Genomic DNA, 22,304 nt, shown 5'->3' with positions numbered 1-22,304 from the left:
TCCATATCTGGGGGGGCTTCCTCTCTCATTACTTTAGGATTTGTCAAGATTCCCCTACACTGAGGCATACTGTGAAACATGAATTTTTACTTTAAGGCTTACGGTGAGGTACATTTGAGACATATGAACATCTCACGAAAGAACAAAATTATTTACTTTACAAATTATTTTAATAAAAGGAGAACAATGAACACCAAATAGACCGTACTCCACAATCTGCATAAAAAAACAAAACACGGAAATAACACAAATCAAAAGACGAAAGACTCGTTTAGTATTATCGAATGCATGGCTTCCTTACTTGTTACGTAGAAACAAGGGCTGTATCAGCCGTGGCCAGCCAATTAGAGTACAGGTTATTGTTGTCCAGCTGCTAGGGGTAGTTTGTTTTGGTTGAACCGACAGCTGATTAGTGAAAGTGATCTCGTTGGAACCGAGTGTTGGTGCATGTCTGAAAACTGTAGTAATTTATTTAGCGAAAATATTAATGAATTGTCTGTTGTTTGAGACTACGTGTCAAGCTACAGTTACCCAACGCGAGACCAGGTAGAGACGGGAAGCAATGTTGGGGTTTAAATGTAAATATTTGGTTTAAAATTATGAACGCTAATTGACGTGCCGTTGTACAGCTGTTGTCAAGTAGTATGGCTTATGTTTATTTGTATTTGTAAGTAATTTCTTACGTATTTATTTTAGGCAGAAGTAAGACATAAAAGCCTCAGTACGGGTTTTCTTTTGGATCTTCATAAAAACTGGTGCAAACCCAAGAATTAGAACAGACGGTTAAAGACCTGTCATATGCAATAAGTGTCGCCTTGATATTTTGTTTCAACTGCTGAGGGGCAGTGCAAGTAAAATAATCTTTATTTGCAGACATAGTGTTTCTTGGAGTATTTGGTATTTGCAGCGTTTTGATCGTGTGTGTAGAGCAAATCGGTTTATAGAGCAAATGCTTTTTATTAATACGTCTTTGATTGTATGCAGCCTTATTTTATTGTGCTTTGTGTAAGAATGAAAGTAAGGAAGAGTACGTCTAGTGGATGTTTAGTGTCCTATCTGAGCAACGTATTTGTGCTTCCACTTGTTGCTATGACAGTATAGTACAGTTAGCACATATGCATGGAGTATGGCATTTTGTTGTTAGATTCAAGTTAAGTTTCGCGATGATGCATCAGAAATAAATGTTACTGTAAATCAAGTTTTGAAGATGACAACGTCCGCAAGAAGCGAAACAGCGTAACATCCAATAGGGGGTTATGCCCCGCATCCCCCAAACGGTCTACAAGCACAATGCTCAGCTCTCTGTATTTCCGCAGAATGTCCAGATTTTTGCCTGATTTTTTTTGGTGTATTCCTCAAAAATTGTGTGTTTTTTCTGGCAAATCACTGGGTTGATCTGAGGATTAAAGTCACTAAATAATGACATGCAGTTGAATTTCAGACTTAGTATACTTCAGAAAATGCACGCCAAACACACATCCTGCTATTTTAGCAGTTTTCTAAGGTTATAAAAGTAATATGTAAAACATGTCCCTACTTTTGGCTCTTTGTCCCCCATGATATCAGGCTTTGTCCAGATTTCTTGCGCTAAGGCGTTGAGAGGTATGACGACAAGGCACTTAAAACTATGTAAAGCAAAGGGAGGGCATCCCCTCTTGCAGGATGTGAGCGACTGTCTTTCACTGACATTGTCAGTAATATCCGTTAGAGTTTCAGTTGTACACTGTAACTTTCTTAAACTTTTTGATAATTCATAAAGTACAGAATTAAAAGTAAAATAAGGTGTCAATGTCAAACAGTTGTCAGCCCCCTTGAGATATCAGTCAAGCTGGCACCGCCCACAGGTATGCGAAATACCATAGTGTGCTCTAAAATAAACAATCGCCTGAAATACTATTGACAAGTACTGGGCGATTGTCTAACGCAGAGTACATAACTAGCGCTCTTTCTTTTGGAATAAGATTTGGCATAAATAAGGTGATGCACACACATCCCAAAATAGTGAAAAAAGTTTTTAAAATGATTTCCAACTTTATTCTACATAGAATGTTGTTAAGCAACAAGCGTCGTTGGTATTTGGTTTGTACACAGAGTTAAAAGACGCTATTTTTATTATAGCGTTTACATCCGTACCTCTCAACTGTCTGAGATTTTCAGGGACATACCTGTTTTCTTTTACTCAGAAGTTATCTCTGAATCTCTTATTCCTGTCTAAAGCTGATGAGTATTAAGAAAAGGTAGTGAATTTAAATTTAGTAAAAATGACAGAAAACTAGAGTTCTAGATTTTTTTATTTCAAAAAATGTATATTAATTCAAATTATACAATGACTGGCCATTAGCATTCAAAAAATAGCAGGCTGATTGGACAGCCCAACCAACGTGCCTCTTGTAAATTCGAGCATATGCCAATGGAAAAAGGTCTGGTTGTTTGGACTTTCTTCCATTGGTATATACTGTAACTTTTAAACAAAAATAAATAAAATTAGAAATCTGGACAGTCTAGACATACGACAGAGACGGGATGGAGAAAATACTGGAAAATCAGGTACGTTATTCAAAACTAAAGAAATGTACCTGATTTTCCTTGTATTTCCTCCATTCTGTCTCTCTCCTTCCCCTAAAGTGTCTGAACACAAAGACGTTGTTTAAGAAAAGTAAGTAAAGTTTTTCTTAAATAATATAGTAGCAGTAACCGACTCTGTGGTGTGGTATATTGAAGATTTCCCCATGGTTGACTTTATTTAATCACTTGGGCTTCCCACTCGTGGTTAAACCACACCAACCGTGGGTAAATCTTCAATATAACACGGCAACTTCGTTGGTTATTGCTATGTTGTTTTATTCTTTTTTTTCCTCAATAAAACATCTTTATGAAATTATCGCGTATGACATAGACAATCTTGCATTTATATAAATGAAATCTTGACCAATGGATGGGAGATCGCAGATATACCCCAGGGATTACCTCAGTGTCACTGCTCGACAGAGGCACAGCAAAATAATGGGTATAGTTCCCCATACTAAAGGGGTGGCGTGAGCCACAAAACTATGGGCTAGGCTTGTAAATGCCCTCGGGCAGATAGCCTAGTATGAACCTATGAACCTAAACAAATATTGACAGCACTTTAGTTGCAAACATTATACATTTCGGACACCATTGAACAACTGTAGTTGCAGACATCCAGTCATTGTCAGTTAAGCATTATATGGCTCACTCAAACCCTGCCTCTTAAACGTCATTCCTTCTCTGCATATATTGTTCCCAAAATTCACATTTTTCCAATGTAGTTTGCTCCTTCTCTTTTCAGAAGATCCCAGTTCCAGTTGTTTTATCTCTGTTACTGTATTCACTACTTCTAGTAAAATTGGTCTAGACTTTTGATTTCCATTTTCTAGTAATTGCTTTTTTTTTTTGGCAGACACCATAATTAGAGTTTGCAAGGCTTTACTATGTCTAGGCAACTCCGATTCTGTATCGTAGCTCAAAAAATCAATTCCCCAGTCAGTCCAATCTGCTCACCCAGCATATCCAACAGAGTGGTCCACAGGGACTCTCTAAAGTCTGTCAGCTCATAACACTCCCCAAAAATATGTTCTCAGCCACGTTTCTTGCCCATCACACCTCCAACATTTGCTATCCACCTGAGGAAAAATTATTTGGAGTCTACTTAGGGTATAAAAATACCTATATAATCACTTCCAGGCAAAGATCCTAAATCTTCTTGCATATTGCTATATTCTTTTATTCTGTCAGTGACTCAGGTTAATAGGTTATCATCATTAAGTAGTTCCTGCATAACTTTCCTTTCCTGTATTGAAAGATTGTGATGGAACCCTTGTCTTCTACGTTGTCTTTCTAATGCATACAGATCCCCAACAACAGCCATGCAACAACTACTTAATGATGATAACCTAAGAATAATGAAACCTGACAAGGGTGGTGGTACTGTACTATTTAATGCCTTTGAGTATTCTGTTGCTATAACAAATATTTTAATTGATGCTGATACCTATTTCATTGTTTCTAGAAATCTGTTAAATATTGCTTATTACCACGTACATCTGTTATTGGATGACTTATTGGACATGGACCTATATAATTTTCTAAAATTATCTAAACCAATTATACTTAGTGTTTTGACATACCAGAAGTACATAAGAATAACCCCCCTTTTTGCCCAATAGTATCTGCTCGTGGTTCCAAAACTTATCCAGTTGCAATTTTAATTGACAGGTGGTTAAAACCCATTTCATAGGTAGGTACTAGGCTGTCAACCATGGGGCCTATGTAAGCCTAGCCAAAAAAGTTCCTTGGCTTTCACCACCCAAGAAAGTTATTTTTATGTGCCCACTTACTTGAAGATTCATGGGAATTTTTAGGCTGTCTTAAGGACAGCTTGTGGAGTAGGAACTTAAGTTTTTTAACTGTTTATATAGATGCTGGGTTTTCAATGTATTCTTTAGATGAAGGGTTACAATTGTTTCTTGATAGTTTACCGGATTATGACTTTTTATCAACTGACAAGTTAAACCTAATTATGGATTTAATTTCCTTGGTGTTGGATAATAATTATATCTTTTGAGAGTGAATTATTTAAGCAAATTAAAGGAGTGGTCACGGGTGCAACATCTGCACCCATCTATGCCAGTTGTATATAATTTAATTGAATGCTGGAAATGTCAAACGCTCTAAAGAGCGAAAATGCCGAAACTCAAACTCCTCATTGTGGGGGCTGTGCCCCCCACTAAATATATATTCCAACTCCCAAGATCGCACTATAGTGAGGAAAGGGCAAATATTCTGATCTTCACTGTACTGCAATCTCAATAAAAGAACTTCGAGTTCCGGCACTTTCGCTCTCTAGAGTGTTCGACATTTTCAACATTTGAACATAGATATAGACCCGCCAGCTTAGTTTTGGTTTCATGGGATAAGCGTTACATTTTTAAGTGTGAATTTTTCAGGTACATTGTTATATTTATGGTTTTTAGATGATATTTTTATTCTGTCATTTTTATTTTCAACAAATCTTTTGGGTTTCTAATACCATGACAGGAATGGACCCCATTCCTAAATCAAAGTATGATTAAAGTTCATGAAATAAGTATTGTTTCAATCTTTGATGTTAGCCAGAAGTGCTCTTTGAAACACCCGAAATTTGTACACAGTTACATGTATCGGTAATGGGTCTACATTGAAGCATCATAGCCCATATAACCGAACATCATTTACCTGAGATGAAAATCATGAAAACTGAAGTTCCCAAATGGAAAAGTTTTCCCAGGATAAGTAAACACTTGGCCAGTGAACCCTTTTCTCTACTGTAGTGCAATCCCGGAGTTGGTGCATGTAGTTGGTGGTGTGTGTGTGTGTGTGTGTGTGGGGGGGGTGCAGCCTCCCACCTAGGTGGGTTTTATTACTTTGGTTTGTGTTTCTTGTAAGTTGGGGCAAGTGTTTACTTACCCTGGGAAACATCACCATTTGGGAACTTCAGTTTTTGCTATTTTCATTTTGGGGGAAAAAGACATTCAGTTATATGGGCGTCAGTGTGTAACATCTGTAAGTATTGTAACATATCTAAGTATGACTGTTCTTTATAAGACCCGTTGCTTCTACTACTATTGGAACTGTCTGGGTATCCTTCTTCCCCATTGCCCTTGTATTTTATGACTTTGTATCTCTATGTACATAAGACACTATATAGTCAGTGAGTGTAGCAGTTTCAATGATCAGTGCTTCTTTTGTCTTCTTTTCATGGACTACTGGTTTTCTCGCATCTATTTATTTGAACTGTTGGTAATGGGTGATCCCATGTGTGATGTTCCTGCTCTGGACCAGTAATTAAGGAGCCTCAATCCTCACTACCGACACTGGTAAGGGACATTCACTTGGAACAAAAATAGATATACAACATTATTTCCAGATGCAGTTCGCTGCGCCAAGCACAATTTCCCTTAAGAACACACAGGGAGAACACAGTCCTGGGGCCTAGTTTTTTCTCTCCAGGCCCCAAGTAAGACTCCACTTTTTTTTCTGCAGAAACCAGTGCTCTGTCCTTGTTCCAAGTAGCTGACCTACACACTCTTTGAGATTTGATTTACACACACACACACACACACACACACACAGACACACACCTGGGAAAGTCTGGTACTAGCTCTGCCACCTCTGCCCAGGCTACAGATAGCTCCACTGCCACCAGCCAGGTAATCTAAGGCTCTTACAAGGGTACCCAATTATACTGAGAAAAATTAATACTAATACAAATGGTGGTGTTTGACCAATGCAGCAAGACTTTCAGGAGCGGCCATGGTGTTACCAAGTGAATATAAATACTCTCAAAGGTTAAAATATTCTATAAAAAAACAGACAATGAAACGTTTAAATATATTTAATAATAAAAGAACATGAAAGTACTAAGTATCTATTTACAATAAACAGCAGAGTTTCAATCACAAGAAATATTGCAAAATAACACAGATGGAAAGGTTCACACAAATACCGAAAAACAATACTTAACTAATCTTACTATATTTTTCTGAGTGATCTAAAGAATTACTGTCCCCTAATTCACTTACTAGATGAAGTGGGTGAGTGGTCCTGCTTTGTCAGGTTTCACAGACAGACTGCCCTGTGACTTCTGTCTGACATCTGGTTTCCACACTAGCCCCTTTACTAGAAACTGAACCAGAATCAATAACACACACACACACAGCTTTGCTAAGATGTGTTATAGCATCTAGAAGCTATAAAAACATTTCAAAAACTTCTACCCTTCCAGGGTAGCAATTGGTTCACCCCTAAGGACAATACAGAAGGACTCCTAGTTTTCACATACATTTTGTCTCTGGTTGCAGTCAGAACTGTAAGATACAATCTTTATGGCCTGAATAAGGTAATTTTAATTTCAGACTATTTTTCAAAGTTAGCTGGACTGAGATTAACCTATTCTCTTCCAGTATCCTTTGTTACAAAATATTCATTTCAGATGTTACAATATTGTCTGACATACAGATGTATTTCTTTTCTGTCCAGCAGGACCCATTGTTGGTACATTTTCAACACAAGCAGCTTTACAAATAAATGTTAAACACAAGCACCTGTACAAATCAGTTTAATATACAAATGACATATAATTCTTTACAAAACTCCAGCTAGCTATGCTGGTATATGTTACACATCCATTGCCCTGGCATAGCTGGCAGTACCTCACACCATGTAATGTAAACTTCATCATTTTCTATAGTGCTTTGTGGCTCATGTTTCCAGCATTTTTTAGCTATTTCAGTATTTTAATGTTAGCACAATCCCCAATGCAACAGTCTTACCACATTATTATACCATTTAGTATACAGTCTTACTGCCACTGATATATCACAACCAGCAAGAAGATGTGCAACTGTTTCTAATTCTGTTTTACAAAACCTACATTTGTCTTTCTCCTATATGTTCAGTGGACTTTGTAAACCAACATGTACGTAGTACACTGTCTTAAGCCGCCGATATTAACCTTTTGTCTTTTAGTTTAAATTCACCTGTCCTTAACTATTCCTGCTCTCAATCTAGATCAGCATGAGTTGTTCCAAGAGTTTTCTGTATTGCAGTTATACTTATGCATTTTCCACATTTCTTGCCTTCTCACATGATCCATCACCTTATGTTCTTTCTTTTGTTTTTTGGCACATTCAGTTGCTGCCTGAATTTTTTTCTACTTCTGGTTTAATTTCCATTCTTGCTTGATGGTGATTTTCTTCTGCTAAACTAAGCAGGGAGGTCATCTTAGACTTATTCACCTCATGTTTTAAAACTTTCACTACATTTGGGTCTTGTGAGATCCTACAACTGCAGATCTATAAATGTAATCAGTTTCAAGGAAGCCCATACCTCCTTCATAATGGGGGAGTATATGGTCTTGGTATGCATTGATTTTTATAAATCATTTGATGAGCATGAAGCATCCGCATTGATTTTTTGTCCAACCTATCCAACACCTTTTGGAGCCAGTCAGTCACTCCAAAACTATATGTTAGGACAGGAAGAGCAAATTGGTTTATAGCTTGGACTTTGTTCTTAGATGTCTTTTAAAATATTCCTTAATAAGTTTTATTCACATTTGTTCATGTTTTATTGCTGATCCTTCATCATTTCCCAAATATTTATACACTCCCTCTTGCTCAAGTTCTTTTGTATCACATTCTTGTCCGAAACTGATGTTTTCCTGGTGCTGCAGCTTTCCTGCTTTGAAGGTTGCTTTTGCACATTTATCAAGACCAAATTACATTCTTATATCATATGAAAAAGTTTTGACCACCTGCTGATGTGCTTTTAGTTTCTTATCTGATGAATTGTACAGTTTTAAATTGTCCATAAAAAGAAGATAAGTCTTTACATTTGGTTGACTTTAACGACAAATGATCCTTTGTTCCATATCACTTTCTTTCATTACCCTTTTGTCCTTTGTTCCATGTCACTTTCTTTCATTACCCTTTTGTTCTATTGCCATGACTGAGTTTTCTTCTAAATGACTATAAACTCGTCAGCATCAGTTCCAGTGTATAGTTTATAGGTCTTTGGAAGTCAAGTTATTGGTTTATAATTTTTAGGATAGCTTCAAAGTTTGCTGTTAAGTTGGAGCATAGTTTTTCTTGTTAACTAGGTTGTTTTCCGTTTGAGGTGCTCATACAAATAATTCTTACTTGTGGTTAAATCTTCTTGTAAAGATGTTAATACTTTTAGCTAGAAGTTGGGTATTGCATCTGAACCTGGAGTTTTCTAGTTAGGAACTTTTCTTAAACTTTGTTTCAATCTCTCCAGTCATTACTTTATCCCATTTCATATCCTGTATATTTGAACTTCTTATTTTTTGTTTTACTTCTCTGGGGTTGGCATCATGGCTAAGGTGGCCACCTTGCAGAGACAAGGTTTAATTCTCACCTTTAGAAAACATAGCTAGGCTTAAAAAGGCCCACTTTTTATATGGGGATTAGCCCATATGTCACTAGATTGGTAGCAAACTGGCTCACCAACAAAATGCATACTGTCAAAGTTGGGGATTCCACCTCCACCAGTAGACCAGTTACCAGTGGTGTACCGCAGGGATCTGTGCTGGGCCCTCTACTATTTGGAATCTACTTCTCTAACTTCTGTGCGAAAGCAGATGGCCTGCAGCTTACCAAGTTTGCAGATGACCACAAACTAGGTCCCCCAGTGATGTTAACATGTTACAAAAGGGGATAGCGGAGGCTAATGATTAGTGCCAGAGTCATAGTCTAAAACTAAATGCAAAAAAGTACATCATTATCCCCTTTGGCAAAGATGTGGCCCCTGCAAATTACATTATAGATAGCACTCACCTAAGCTCAAACATAGTGGTGAGAGACTTGGGATCACAGGTTGACAGCAATTTAAACTTCGATCACCATGTCTCCACAGTGGTAAGGAATGCCTTCTATGTTGCACATTGCATAAATAAGGGCATCGCATCCAAGACTTAGGCTGTTATAACTCTTCTATACTCGACCCTCATTGGACCCATACCTCTCAACCTGGAAACATCAAAAATCTGGACAAGGCCCATAAAAAATAGGTACAAATCTGTACGCTGATTAACATCTAATTTGCATACATAATTGCATAACCCCACCCACTCCAATGGAATTGTGGGTTACCAACTTTCAAACGCAAACTGAAGAACAGACAACCAAAATATGGCACCAGAGTCCCCCTGCAGCCATTCCAATGCCCCATTACCTGGCTATTTCACCCCATTTGCCATAAACACTAATGTGTGCATACTGTTTTACTTCTACAATGATTATTTGGATTTTATTTTTACATCTTGCAGCACAACAATGCATAAACACTTAGACATCTGCTAAACAAAGCAATAATGTTTCACAATGAAAACAGACTTGGCATTGAAACTTCTCTGCCCTTGAAACTCACATTCATTGAAACAGCATTGCAACTGACACCACATCCAAAGAAAATGCATCTGGTCGGTGGTGGATAAAGATTACCTTTGGGCTGTTTTCAAATCATTGGCCCCGTTGCACACAAAACAAGAAACATACATGTGTTCATTTCTTTGATACACCTTCCTGAATTTATTAAGTTATATTCCTTGTATAATAAAGCACACTTGTTAGAGAGAGCACATTTTAAATTTATTGTTTGAACATTTTTCCAGTACGCTGTATTGTAGGCAATGAAACAAAATGCATGAACCAATAATGACAAAACTGCCCATTTCAGAACATTTCCATCATAAAAGTCTACTTCCACACCCACACTGTAAATAGAATGACAGTAGTGCAAAGCCATAGGCATCTTGTACAGCTTCTTGCACTTATTTTCAATTTCAGTTTTTTTTTGTTTTTTTTTTTGGGGGGGGGGGCAAAAGGTCAAAAACCAGGGACACATTTTAAGCATTGCTTGTATAATTGTGGAAAGTCGCTAGAATAAAATGTGTTACCACCATGCATTTCACTGGCAAGTCTTGAAGCCAGGACCCAATGCACTACAGTCAGAGCAATATGCCAAATCAGCAGTTTCCTGAAAAATAGGAAATTAAACTTAATGGCTATCATTAAGTGAATTCAGTTCTCACTTCTCACCATATCTCTCAACCTCTTAGCACAAAAAATCTGGACAAAGCCAGTAATGAGGTAATACAAATTCAGTTCTCACTTCTCAGTCACCATAACTCTCAACTTCTTAGCACAAAAATCTGGACAAAGCTCACAAGTGGTGGTGGCTAGGGATTTTAGGCTTTTTTTACCCTGTACTGAAGGTACAGGGCTTGAGCCTGAATACTTCTAGCCACCAGGTGTATTAAATGGGGGCATTTACACACACACACAAAACACCTTAGCAGCTAGAAATAGATACCAGTCACAAAGAAGCATAATGGTAAATGAAGAGTAATAATTCTCACCCGTCAAATTTGTTTGTACTTTGCCAGACAAAAATAACATACTCTTCCTGTAACCTTGGACTCTCTATGTTAACCAGGTAAGCGAGGGGATGACCTGGGAACAGTCTGGTTAAGTGATTTGCTCAGAGCTGCACAGTAGGCAAATGGAGATGAAGGGAATTAAACCTGTACTCTCAACAAGAAGCAGCTCATTAACAGTTCAGAGTCTTCATCCTTAACTGCCAGACTTTTCAGAAAAAAAAATGGAATGATTTTAACTCTTAAAAAAGCATGCAATGTATGTGCCATTTGGGTTGCAGAATTGTAAAAATAGTCTTTGTGTAGGTACTATTAATCTGCATACTCATAAAAAGCCTCTTAGAGAATATAGTACAGAGACATACACTCTATTGGAAACATACATTAAAAACAATTTGTTTAGATGCTATTCCTCTTACATTAAAAACAATTTGTTTAGATGCTATTCCTCACTGTTCCAAAGATCTTTTTGTAAAACACCTGCATGTTATCCCTTTAAAATATTTTATGCCAGAATAATTAGGGCTACTCTCTTTTTTTTTTTTTTTTTTTTTTTTTAGAAGGGGTCTTAACTTTTAGACTTGCACCTTTTCAGTGAAAGCAAGGATCTCAAAACTTTAGCTAATAGGCACTGAAATAATGATGATACTTGTGAATACTCAGCAACAGAATAGTACAAGTGGAATAGAATGAAATACCTGTCCCAAGTAGGAATATGGCCGAAAACAACAGTACATGAACAAGCAGGGCCATCCCACTGCAGTCATACCGGCCCTGGCAGTGAGGAAAGGAACACCTCCACTTCTTTAAAGGAGTGTTTCAGTACCATGGTTGGTGACAAAGCCATAACAAAGCTGTAACAGATACCACCTGCGGGCTCACTGAAGTCATGATGAATTAACAGATAAGAGACAACGCACAGCAAAAGTGAAACCTCCACCCTCCCATCTGATATTTTTTTAAAACATGAACATGAGTTCATAGGAAAATCAAACCAGCTTACCCTGAGAGGCTAGTTTAACACTCTACAGTCTCCACAGTAACACCAAATCAGTCAGGTTAGGGTCTTTCAGCTTCACTCGTAAATGAGATACGAGTTCTATGTACAGATGAACCCTTTTCTAAATGTACCCTTACTAAAACACTAAAAGATCATATAAATCTAAGTCAGTCACTAGCAGTCAGGAAGTCATTGATTGCAAAAAATCCATTACCTACTACCACCCATGAGTCAAGACAAATGCCAGATGCAGGACCTTTGCTCTGCTCAGCACAAGTAACGAGCACAGCGCTCAGAGTTGATCACTCAAGTGTCTCAAACTTGAAAGCATTTTCTTGCAGATTCAAAACAGTATGCAGTGCAAGAGGTAATTTTTACTCTATACCCACAGTTGCATCATCGCCGTTTAAGCCACATTCACTACATTTCTATTACACAGACGCGCGCACACACACACAGACACACACACACACACACACACACACACACACACACACACACACACACACACACACACACACTTCCTTACTTGTTGCCGTTCCAGCTTCTGAACATAAATAAAATAATCCAAGAGTGTTGCCCAGACTGATTGCTTGCTGCCTCTGGCCCGCCAATAATCCCCATTAGAAAACTGCTGTCCGTTCCCGCTCGCATTTGACCAGCCGGAAATGTGCACGATGTGAGCTCCTTGAGCTCAATTCCGACTGGCTGGTAGGCCTGATTGAGCTGACATCATTGCGCATGTGATGACGTCAGCTCAAACAGCGTGAAATTAAAAAAATTTAAAAAAATCGGAAATGAAGGGGTGCCACTCGGGAATCGTGGCACCCTTTCATTTGGACCCCAAAACTCGGTAAAAACCGAGTAATTTGGTACGGTTGGGAGGTATTAAGTACAGTGCTCCTTTCTGCATGTACCTCACCAGACACCAGCAACAAATGGAGAAACCACAGAGGCTTCTAACCAAGAAAATTGAGGGCCTCCAAAACATGACCTACACAGGCTGAAGGCCCTGTCTCTGAACTCTGTATCTGACAGTCTGCTGAGAGGTGACCTGTGCATGGTCTACAGAGTGATTTCGGATTGTGCTGTAATGGAAATGCTGCATGTCTGCAAATCAAATTGTACAAGAGTCTCTCGCTCCACTAGCCTGTGACATAAACAGAATATGTTGGACAGACAGATATCTCTCCCAGAGATTGCTGCTCCTCTGGAACAAACTCCCACATCACGTGAAGCAGAGCTCCTCAATGACCTTGTTTAAGTACCACCTTGACAATTGGATGGGAGACCTCAAATTCACCCCAGGGGTGGCATCTATGTCCGTCATGGACAGGGGCATTCGATGCTAATCACTGTTTCACTCTGCTAACAACGACCATTTAACCATGGTCAACTAGGGAACAATGGTATTACACAGCTAAGCTTGTTAAGGCCCTAGAGCCATTAGCCTAATAACTGCATATGAACTTATCCAATTAGCATCTTTATGTTCCACAGGATTTACATAGATACTTGTCTAAAATGTTTCTAGTTCTTATTTTTTTGGTGGTGTTTCAGTTCCTGTTGCCTTGTTTCCCAGTTCTCTGTAAGACTTTTCTGGATCATCAATAAATTGCTTATTTTGTAGTTTTCCTTATATTTATCTGCATATCCTCTATGTTTTTCTGCCTGTGTGGATATTTGTAGTTTATTGTTTGTGAAAGTACATTATAGATCCTGATCTGTTCTGATACTGTGCATTGCTTTTATCACGTCTATCTTTCTGAGTTTTTTGTCTCTTCTAACAGTGACAGCTCTTGTCTTGATTGCTTTATAGTTTTCTCTCTTCGATACTTCCATTATGACATTTGATTTCTCCCCTTCCTTTCCCTTACTGCCCTATGTTTTTGTGGTAAGACCTTATCTTAGGAGCATAGGAGGTTACTAGGCTATCGACCTGGAGGTCATTTCAATCCTAGCTGTTTCATCCCAATGTAATACCTTAGATACTGTAGTCAGTACCCAGGATTGCATTTATTAATGACTGTCCATGTCCAGGACGGTTGTTGGTGCCATCCCCGGTAAGAATTTACTGTGCCCCATCCACTCGTCCAGGTTCCTTTTGAACAGTGTCAGAGAGGTGCTCTGCTTCACATGAATTGGCAACCTATTCCAAAGATGTAGCAGTCACTGGGAGACAAATCTGTCCCTCCAGCATGTCCTGTTAAACTCACGGGCCATATTTAGGTCCCTGGAATGGGTAGCTGTAGTCCTGCTTGACTTACGGATGTGCAGCAAATAAATTAGGTTTGGGTTGGAGATTGCTCTGTAAGATAGGCATAAGTCTCCTCTAAGAAGTCTATATGATACTGAGTGTAGTGGCAGGGAATTTAGTCGGTCTGTGTAAGGCACATGCTGGAGTCCCTTGATCATAGAAACCTCTGAGGTCTATCCAGTTGCTGTAAGTGCTTTGTACTGTACATGCTGAAAGGGGCATTACACTCCATTATGGGCCTGATTAGTGACAGGTATAGCGGGGTTATAATCTCCTTTACTCTAGAGGTGATGCCTTTGCTAATCAAGTGTGCTACATAGAAAGCTTTTAATACTATAGTAGACACATGGTGGTCAAAGTTAAAGTCGCAGTCCACTTGTGATCCCTAATCTCTTACCACTTTATAGGTGCATAGGGTATTGTTATTTCGATAGTGGAAGTGACATTGATTTTACCAAAGGGAATGATGATGCATTTCTTTGCATTCAGTTTGAGACCGTGACTAAGACACTAGACATAGGTCTGTGTAAAACCCTCCTGAAGTATAGTGACATCATTTGGGGATTCAGTAATTGCACAGACTTTGCAGTCGTCCGCAAACCTGGTCAGCCACAGACCCTTAGTTTTGCCCTGAACTTCTGAGAAGTATATACCAAACAGTAGGGGGCCCAGCACTGACCCTTGTGGCACCCCGCTGGTGACAGGCCTGCTGGTTGATGTGGATTCACCCTCTTTGATATTGTGTGACCAGTTTGTGAGCCAGCTGGCAACCCATCTTACAACAAAGGGGTTTACATTCAGTTTGCTAAGTTTATCACTAATGTCTTGAGTGTGGGATTGTGTCAAAGGTCTTTGCCAAGTTCAGGTATGCTGTGTGCACAGATTTGCTCTTGTCAATGGTCCTGGTCACATTTGAAAAAATCCACCAGCTTTAACAGGCAGGATCTGCCCTTGACAAAGCCAGATTGGGTCGGATTGAAGGTTTGGAGGTTGCCTATGACTTTCTTTGAGGTCCATGATGATAATTTCCATGGCTTTTACAGATGAGGCTGGTCAGACTAACAGGTCTATAATTCCTTGGGTCTGTTGCTAAGCCACCTTTGTGGAGGGGGGAATAACTGTTGCTGTCCTCCATTCCACAGGAACAAAGCCAGTAGGTAGGCTGTGATTGAATACGGTACTTAATGGTGATGTTAGTTCATGTTTTAGTTTGTTTAGAAGCAGTGGCGTAGCTTGGGGGGGGGGGGGGCAGAGGTACGGTCCACACCAGGCGCCACTTTTTAGGGGCGGCAGACTTCAAAACAACTAATTGATTTAAAAAAACTGTAACACCGGAGTGGCGGTGTCTTCTCCTTCAAGGAGAACCATGTGTGTATCGCACTTATGCACGCTACCACGTATGTAAACTTATAAAGTCATTCTGCACTTGCACCCAAAATTTAAAACAGCTGTTCCAGTACCAGAGAAGATTGTGTGTGTGTGTTTTTTTTTTTTTTTTTTTTTTTTTTCAAAGTGGGATTTATGTGAAGGACAAATGCGTCTGCAATGGTGATGTCGATTAGCGGTGGCTAGCTGAGTGTGTATTTTTACTATTTTGTTGACAGTTTTGATTGGCTGGGTAGGGAATGAAGTCACTGCTTCTACTGCTCACATGGATTAGTCAGCACTGATTCAGTTGTTTTAGGGTATTTTTACTCTTGTTTGTGTATGTGCAACCACGGAGTTTGTATAAGTTTGCCCCCCCCCCCCACAAAAAAAAGTTTCTTTATGTTTCGAGTGTATTCATTGCTAAGAAAATCAGTGACTTGGGCTGAATTCTTCCTTCACTGGGGATGATATCTACATATAAAGAGTAGATAATTGGCTTCAATAACTGGTGTCATTCCATGGAAATTTGTATCAGTCTTGGAAGAAATGACTGGCAGCCTAACTGGATTTACAAAGGAAGGCTTTCATCTCTTGTTCAGGGGGTAACCCTTGATGCCCTCCTTAGTATCATTTTGAGGCAGAGTTCATCTAATGGACATCTCAACTTAACAAATTCATCATATCTTAGACTGGACAACATTAAGGTGACTTCTCAATGCTCATTCTTTAATAACAAACTACTTGATCTCAAGGCACTCCTGCATCTGAAATGTCCATGTATCTGTTATTACAGAGACGTGGTTTAGATCTAATGAAAACACTCCCTCCATACCTAGGCTTGGTGCCTACCATTCCTACTGGCTTGGTGAAAACTGAGTCTGAATATTTCCAGGGACCATATCTCATTCTAGAGACCCAAATAGGGAGCTCTTAGTTCCGCTCACCCTGGGCAAGGAAAGCTTTCAGTTCATAGCTGGTCACCAGACCCCATTCAATTTTCCATATGATCATTTAGAATTACATGCATTTTCAGAAGAAATTCTTTAATCAACAGCTCCATAATCCTGACTGAATTCAATTACCCCTACATAAACTGGAGCACCTAGACCTCTAATGTGAGGTATGCCAAGAGATTTTTGGATTGGATAGACAGAAAGTACACTGATCAAATAGGTAAGCTACGAAAGGCTGAAATATTCTTGATCTGGTCCTCATAAGTATGGCCTCTACTTGTTTCACCCTCCTTAGCCTTTCAATCGCCTGTCCAGTTGAACCACCAAAATGTGACATTTACTCTCCAAGCCACCATTCTGCCTGTAGTTAAGATTCTCTATTCAAGGGCTATAGAAGGGTAAACTTTATGCAGTTATGATGAAATCTCTAAATATACCAACAACAATCACCACCACAGATCCTGTACCTTCAGCCATCTACTCTGAGGATTTTTATTCCCAATTAGAAAAATACATAGATCTGATAATCCCAACTGGAGCCAAATATAATGAAAATTTTATACAAAAAAAGAAAAAATCCTTAAACTATACTGCAGTACCAGAGCTCATCAGTTTGAGGACAGAATAAAACATTTCGCCAAAAAAATGGAAGGCCATATAAGGTCCAGCAAAGCTACCCATGAAGAAAGATTAGCATCTTACATGAAGGATAACTTTTTGTTTTTTTTTGGCTTTTTTGAAAAACTAATGAATAATAGTCAATATTACTCTGAACTTTTGCATAATGGAGCATCTTCACCCTTATCCAAATAGCATTCTAGATATTGGCACAACCAAATCCAAACGAAAACCAAACTAAAACCACGACTCGACCAGTAAGTGTACAATTTCACGTAAACACTTTAATAGCGGAACATATTTATTGCGATTTGATAAAACCAAGATATTAAAATACAAACTGGATGTTAAGTGCTTTCATTCATAACAATGAGCTTCATCAGAACATCCTTTCACTAATAGAAACATTGTTTAAATGCAAAAATTGGCGCCAAAAAATGCATTGATTGTTGCTCCTTCCTTAAAGAAATACTACATTACGTAACATGAATTCTTTGTATTCTATTAAATGGATATTACTCATGATAAATTTCCTAATAAATAACATACAGAATAAAATAATAATAAAAATATTTATGTGTAGAAATTGATTGTATAAAATAATTATAATAATATGCCAAAGACAAAAGCCATAAAAATGTGTCTGTGTAAGGCAATCATATCATAAAATTGTCTGTGTGCAAACGTAGCATTTTATCATTAATAAAACTAATTAAAACTATGTTAAAAAACGTGTTAAAGATCTGTGTTAAAAATACATAAGGGACTTCTTTACTAATATATTGGGACTGTGTTTGAAATAAATATATATATATGTACAACAATAAATATAAATATGGCAGCTACTTGTGTGTACATGTGTTTGTTTAAATATATTCATTTGTGCTACAATCTTTTAATAAATAAAGGAAACACTAAGTATATATATAAAATATATAGAAATATATATTTATAGATGGTGAATATTTGTACACTAAATATAATTACAGTTGATTGGTTTTATGTATGTTAAACTCATTTGTATTTATCTGAGATCTATTTCAAGAATGGGTTTGCATGAAATTAATTTTTTATTTTTTATTTTTATTTTACATTTGTTGACCGGGATAGTCCGACTGGATGCATGTCCATTTTCAGCGGAGGCCCGTGGAGAAAAGCTCCAAGGGTAAGCAGATACAGCATTACATAATACCAGCATTACATATTACAAACAGACTATTTACAGTGATTACATAAGTAAGCAAGTTAAACAAGTTCCACAGGTTACAGTTAGTCCTGAGCACAAGTCAGGATTAAATTAAATTACACAGTAAACTGGTTAACAGATTTTTACACATTCGAGTTAGCCAGGCTTGATACATTGACATAGCCAGTTAAGTGACAAATGTTGTTTGAGTCTAGTTTTAAATTGACCTAAGGTGGAAAGTAAGGTAATATCAGCTGGAAGAGAGTTCCAGGATCTACTTACAGAGTTTGCAAAGAGAGAATCACCGGCTGTGTTATTAATTTTGCTAGTTTGAATTAGTAGTTTGTTAGAGGATCGAAGCGGTCTAGGATTGTTATAGGGGGTGATAATATTTTTAAGTGCAGGAGTATTGTCCGGATTATAGAGGATTTTATAGGCCATAATCAGTTGGTTATACTGGATTAGGCTAGGTAGTTCAAGCCAACCAAGCTGATTTAGATTGATGCAATGATGTGTCCTAAAAGGCAGCCCAGTGGCAAACCTGGCAATGTGGTTGTAGCAAATTGAGAGTTTGTTAAGGACAGTCTTGTTCAAATTCAAGAGTAGAGGGGATGCATACAGAAGGGTTGAAAGAAAGTGAGAGCGAGCTATGGCAATTTTAGCTGGAGGGGTTAGGAAGGCTTTTATTCTGTAAAGTGACCCTAGTTTTTTATTGATGGTTTTGATAGTTTGGTTAACATGTAGGTCAAATTTGAGATTATTGTCTATGATGACACCTAATAGTTTTGTAGATGGGTCAGGGGAGATTATTGTGCCATCATTTGATTTTATAGTAAAGGTGAAAGCGGTAGACCTACGTGTTGGTGAAAATAACAGCATTTAATTTTTTTTGGGATTTAGGATCAGACGATGTTCAGAAAGCCAGTTTTCTATTGTATTAAAGGTGGTCTGGGTAGCTGACCATAACTCTACTGGAGATGTGGCTGAGCAAATCAGAGTAGAGTCATCAGCATATTGGATACAGCTGACTTTTGGGATGACAGTATAAAGGTCGTTAATGAAGATGGAGAACAGCAAGGGCCCTAGTATAGAGCCTTGTGGTACTCCGAGGCTGTTAGGTAGAAGGTTAGAGAGTTTGTTCTGCCAGAGGACAGCCTGCTGTCGACCATTCAGGTAGGATTGAAACCATTGGAGGGCTCCAGTATCTAGACAGAATGTTTGCAGGGTGTGGATTAAAAGTTGGTGATCAACCATATCGAATGCCTTGGAAAGATCCAGAAAGAGGGCTGAGGATATATAATTATTGTTGCGATTATGGTTTATGGTGTTAGTAAAGGCTAGGAGGGCTGAAGTAGTGCTGTGATGAGGACGGAAATTAATTTAAACCTGGCAAGTTTGCGACATTGAGATAAAGTTGTCACCAAACTTCCTTGAAACTTAATAGTTTCTTTGGATCCCCTCCTGTGGGATTGTTATAAATGATGTCCAAAATGCCAAATTTAAACTCATGTTCAGCCCCCATTTTTTTCCACATGTCTAGATAGTGCATTAGTACCATCTTTTCTAGATGTACTGTAAATATGATCATAAATTCTCTTTTTAAAATTCCTTTCTGTTTTTCCAACATAATAACTAGGGCATGCTCCACATTTAGCGATATAAATCACCATTCTAGTGTTGCAATTTCCCTTTTTCAACTTGATTACTGTTTTGTAATTGTTGAAAATACTTAATTTGTGTGTTTCTAAAATATGTTTGCACTGGTTGCATGTGCCACACTTCCTGGTGCCATCAAAATTGTAGTTCCTCTTTTTTTGATTACTGTTTGTCTGCTGATCGTGAGAATTGTGTTCAAGTAGTTTCTTGATACTATCTCCCATTTTATATACCACCCCTGGTCTTATGCCTACTATTCTCTCCAAGTTGGGTTCAGAATCTAATAAAAACCAAAACTTATTGATAATTTCCACAATTATGTCAGACATTGGACAATATGTTAGGATAAAAGATCTTTGATGTATCGTTCTATCATTGTTCTTAAAACTAGAATTTGATTCTTTGTTGTTAACCACTCCTGTTCCAAGTAGGGGTTTGTATTTCAAACCCCATTCATTTACCACATACATCCCTACGTTGTGCAACATTGAGGGGGGGGGGGGTAGCCTCTATCCTTAAACAATTTTGTAATAAAAATAATCTCTTCCTGCATTGTCATATAATCTGAAGTCATGCGAGCAGCACGGATGCATTGTCCTTTAAATATATTCTGTTTTAATTTAGTAGGATGAAAACTGTCATATGCCAAATAGTCGTTGGAAAACGTCTTTTTCCTATGTATTCTAGATCTTAATTTGTCGTCGTATACATGTATATAAGTATCCAAGTAAGCTATTCCCTCATTACTCGTATTCTATGTAAATTTCAAAAAATTACTACTGTTAAGAAATTCAATAAGTGTCCAATTAACAATAAGCAGCATCAAACATACTCTCACCAAACTCCTCTTAAATTGTTTAACCGCAAGCTATGTGCCCAAACAGTTGCACACCACTGTGGTGATGCCCCTCCAGATGGGCGGCCCTACTGCAGACCCTGGAAACTACAGACCTGTCTACCTCATGAATCTGATCAGTAAAGCCATAGAGCATGACATAATTGATCTCATTAATTATGGCATCAAAAGTCTTATTAGGCCTCATCCACATCAGTTTGGCTCCAAGTGCAGATCATGCCTGTTGAGTCTTGTGAACTTCGAGAAGATCACTCTAGTGGTCAACAGAGGTCATGCTGTTCATTCACTTATCTTGATCTGGCCAAGTCACTTGATAGCTTCAGAAGCTGTCTGCCTTAAACATCAATCCTTATGTTAATAGGATGGACAATAAACTGACAAAAAACACAGAACACATATTGTCCATGTGGTGGGAGCCTCTTTAGATAGTGCAAAGGTTACCAGTGGAGTCCCTTAGAGGTCTGTGCTTGGACCTCTGCTTGACCAAATTTACTAATGACTGCCCCGTCTAACATTTCTATACTTTGGAAAGAGCTTATCCTTGTCAATACTAATTGTATGACTAATGGGCTTAAACAGAACACAAACAAAATGAAGTGTTCAGAAAACATCAGTTACTTACTACTTACAGTACTGAAAATATTCCACTATCAAGCGAAACAGTAGTCAAAGACATAGGCACCTAGGTTGATAGTTCCCTCTCCTTTGATCAACATGTAGTAACTGTAGTCTAGAAATTCATCTATTTATCACAACTAATAGTCAACAGTATCCCATTTAGATCCAGAAAGGTTATATTTCCCCCTTTATTCAGCACTGGTCAGACCTGTTATAAAGTACAATGCTCCCCATGGTACATACCTCACTAGACATATCAGCAAACTTGGAAAAACCCATAGGTTCCTAGCAAAGAAGAGCTCTGGCCTTAAGAACCTTGGTTACCAAGACAGGGTGGAAAGCCTTGTTCCTGTAATCTGTTTTACAGACTCCTGAGGGTAATATTTGTCTCATTTTTACTGTACCATTAGAGATCCTGTGATATTTGACCTCTTTTTCTCAGGTAGGTCAAACTCTGTAGCTTACCCTACAACCAGAGATCTGAAACTTCAGCAAGTAAATAAAATGTGTTAGACAGACATAGTCCTCATTCAGTGTTACCCCTTCTTTGGAATATATGATTTTTACTTCTGCAGAAATTGTGGATATTTACTGATATTGGTGGCATACCTCTCATCTCTTCAGATTTTTGAAGAATATCCAGATTTTTACCACATATTCTTGTTCTGTTATTCATAAAATTGTGGTTTTTCTGGCAAATCATTATGGATTGAAGTTAGAAAATAATGACAAGACATTTGAGTTACAGACTTCATACTCTTCAGAAAATTAATGCTAATGCAAAATCTGTTAATCTATCAACTAAACCTGTTAATCTATCAACTTTCTAAGTTTG

The 22,304-nt window shown here is 38.1% G+C and overlaps 1 protein-coding gene across 2 annotated transcripts in view; it reads left to right on the top strand.

The window, feature by feature from the left end:
- Window positions 1-388: 388 nt before the first annotated feature.
- AGBL5 (AGBL carboxypeptidase 5) overlaps window positions 389-22,304 on the top strand; it is a 2,459,386-nt gene continuing 2,437,470 nt past the window's right edge. Inside the window, exon 1 of one of the 2 annotated variants that reach the window (XM_044062862.1) lies at window positions 389-546. The gene's annotated coding sequence lies outside the window, so the exon portion shown is untranslated. The remainder of the gene's footprint in view (window positions 547-22,304) is intronic. The other variant, XM_044062863.1, reaches the window with a different exon arrangement.

Source organism: Protopterus annectens, chromosome 2.part1 (assembly GCF_019279795.1).
Source record: "Protopterus annectens isolate FY-2018-M chromosome 2.part1, PAN1.0, whole genome shotgun sequence".
In the NCBI taxonomy this organism is placed as follows: domain Eukaryota; kingdom Metazoa; phylum Chordata; order Ceratodontiformes; family Protopteridae; genus Protopterus; species Protopterus annectens.
The sequence above is the reverse complement of the archived record's forward strand: the minus strand, read 5'-3'. Positions and strand labels throughout refer to the sequence as shown.